The sequence below is a fragment of the Fukomys damarensis genome, unplaced genomic scaffold (genome assembly GCF_012274545.1).
Source record: "Fukomys damarensis isolate Sample0158 unplaced genomic scaffold, DMR_v1.0_HiC HiC_scaffold_14, whole genome shotgun sequence".
NCBI classification, from domain to species: domain Eukaryota; kingdom Metazoa; phylum Chordata; class Mammalia; order Rodentia; family Bathyergidae; genus Fukomys; species Fukomys damarensis.
In genome coordinates, this window is record NW_022900926.1 from 29,321,136 (window position 1) to 29,324,180 (window position 3,045).

The 3,045-nt window shown below is 41.3% G+C and overlaps 1 long non-coding RNA gene across 2 annotated transcripts in view; it reads left to right on the top strand.

Annotated features, from left to right (window-relative positions):
• LOC104865385 overlaps positions 1 to 2,437 on the top strand; it is a 16,250-nt gene extending 13,813 nt beyond the window's left edge. For both annotated transcript variants that reach the window (XR_781136.1, XR_781135.1), the window contains exons 3-4: positions 476 to 642; positions 2,206 to 2,437. This is a non-coding gene — a long non-coding RNA (uncharacterized LOC104865385). The remainder of the gene's footprint in view (positions 1 to 475; positions 643 to 2,205) is intronic.
• Positions 2,438 to 3,045: the final 608 nt, after the last annotated feature.

Here is a 3,045-nt window from a genome sequence, read left to right on the forward strand (position 1 = left end):
GCCTTTTCTTTCTTTTTTTTTTTTGAGACAGGGTCTCATTATGTAGTTGAGACTGACCTGGAATTCACTATGTAGTCCAGGCTGATCTTGAACTCACAGCGATCCTCCTGCCTCAGCCTCCTGAGTGCTGGAATTACAAGCCTGTGCCAACACGCCCAGCTGTACTTCCTTTTTCTGAGAACTTCACTACTTCTTCTCCTTCTCTTTCTTCTTTTCTTTTTGTTTTTTGAGACAGAGTCTTGTTATATAGCCAAGGCTGGCCTTGAATTTATGGCAATCCTCCTGCCTCAGCCTCCTGAGTGCTGGGTTTATAGGCGTGCACTATCACGCCTGGCCTGATCACTTCACTTCTAAATCTCAAGTGCTGTGAGGTGGGACTCATTAAGTGATGTTGTAGCTCTTCTATTTAAGTAAGCCCTGAAACCTGGGAACATTCCTGCAATAATTGTTTCTTCCTCTCTTGTGCTGTATTCAGAATCCAGGAAGACAGCCCTCCTCCAAATGGTGAGTCAGGATGGAATCTAGACGGATTCATGGTTTCAGGGTGCTTCACCTACATCCTTCTTCAGACAGTGCTGTGCTTTCCAGCAAGAGAAGAAGACCATAGGAGAGGAAAAAGAAGATGAAGGCCAATGTACCTGGGTAATGATTTGGAACCACAGAGGGAATCCTTCAAGATGTTGGGAATGGTTTGGTCTAGAGCAAGTCTATTCCTTGAGGGTCCTTAAAAAAAACAAAGAGGGCTGGGGATTTAGCTCAGTGGTTCCCTCGCCTGCCTCACAAGTGCAAGGTTCCGAGTTTGATCCCTGGTACCAACAACAAAACAAACAAACAAAAAACAAAGAGAAAGAGAAAAGGAAAAAATGGAAACAGTCTTTGTAAATTGGGAAGGGTGGAGGGGGTGAAGGGAGGACAGGGGTGTGGAGAAAAAATAAGAACCAAGATACATCATGTAAGGGTACAAAATCCCAATGATGAATGTAACTGTAAGGCATACCTAAAATGTACCAATAGACATAATAAAAAGAAACACACAAAAAACAAAACCCCAAGGGATAAGTTATATTTATTTTACTTATCTCAGACTTAGAGCTAGATTATTACTGATATTCAGTTAAACACCAGGTAAACATGGATTACCCCCTCTTGGATAATAGCCTAGTTTGTAATAAATAGTTTGAAAGCATCTTCATACTTCAGTGCTATCTGGCTAAATTAAAGATTTGAATACTGGTGTTTTGTGGCTAAGTTAGATTTTTCCACAAGTAGAACGTGTCCCTTTAGCTCCACCCTGAGTGACTGTTGGGTTGACAGGAAATGCTGTAGTGATAACAAGGAAACAGGATGCACAGGAAGGCCTCCTTGTTCCTCCGCCACCATCTCTCGATGGTCATGTGGTTTGAGTTGCTTGAACAGTAGGGGAGTTTCCAGGACTGTTTTGATCCCTCTTCCCTAAATGTCCCTCCTACCTAGGAACCTCTGCCTGAAAATGTCATGTTTTCCATGTAATTAGAAACAAAGCAGAAATATCAACACATCACAAAACAGATTATTTATTATTTAATTATTGCTCACTTTTTAAGGCAATACTGGTTTGAACCCAACTCTGTGCTGCATCCCTAGCCCTTTTTATTTTTTATTTTGAGACAGGTTTTTGCTAAGTTGATAAATTGCCCAGTTTGGTCTTAAACTTTAGATGCTCCTAGCTCAGCTCTCATAATGCTTGGATTGTGTACATGTCCAGTGCACTCAGCTCAGAAGAAGACATTCTTAAGTAACTCACAATTTTCATTTTCACAGCAGACACACAAACACACACTCAATTCACATAACCTTCCATTCATACCAAGACTAGCCATGTATGTCCCCGAAACTTCTTCAGACAATGGATATCAAACATACAGTTTCCAACGCTGAGAGAAGAAAGTAAGAAGCAATATTCTTCTGTTCTTTGGTCAGAGTTGTTGTGGCTGTGCTCTTTGCTGCCACTGGTGCTGGGGGTGGAGCTTCACTTCTGCTCTGGCTCCCACTTCTGGGCCAAGTGTCCATCCCCTGAATGAGGGCCTTTGGCCACGACCACAGTGTCCCTTCTTGATAGGTTGTGTAGAGAGTGGTCTGCAGAATGTAGCTCAATCTTTCCCTTTTCAGAATACTTCTCTCTTTTTCGGTCTGTTCCAACACCTGAATGTTTCTGTTTCTCTTTAGTGACACTGCAGATGGGAGCAGAACGCCACCTTAGAAGAGAGATCACACCTTCATCAGCATGCATGATTTTTATCAGGCCCATGCCCTGGCATGTTGGAAAGTTCATAAGCCAAACCCTGAGGTGTAAAGATAACTTGGACAGTAAAATAAGTGACAACAAATATCAAGTGATGTCATTAATTCAGAGGACGTGAAGGCTTGGAGGTGGGGTGAAAGGTAAAATTTGTTTTGAACTGGCCTCTCATATGTTGTACTACCAGCCAGTTTCTGGTTTTATAAAAGGAAATGAGAATAATTAGAAAGAGGAAATAAAAAGTTAAAAACCACAGAACAGTGTCAAAAACAATTTGACTAAAAAACCAGTAAAATAGAACAGTCTGTGTTGACTCATAATAAATATCCACAAACAGATGATCCCGCCCACAATGTCACTCAGCTTTTAATCATTTCTCATCATTTAAATGTCTCTTTAGAAACTGACAAACCTTAGGGTCAGGTAAATCAACAATTATCAACATTTTATAATCCATACACTTCTGGTTGACTGATTTTCAACAAAGGTACCAGGAGCACATGATAGAGAAAAGACAGTTTCTTCAATGAGAAGTGTTGGGACAACTGAATACCACATGCAGAAGAATAAAGTGGGATCTTTATTGCACACCATGCTATCAATTGAGTATTTGTCCCTAGAATCCTGTGTTGGAAGCTGGATTTAGAAATGAGGCCTTTGAAGGGTACTACCCTTGTAGGTGGACTAACACTGTCCTGGGAGCAAAGTAGCTTTGTTCTCTTAGAAGTGGCTCTGTTATAAAAAGTGAGCTTCCCTGCGGTCCTGGC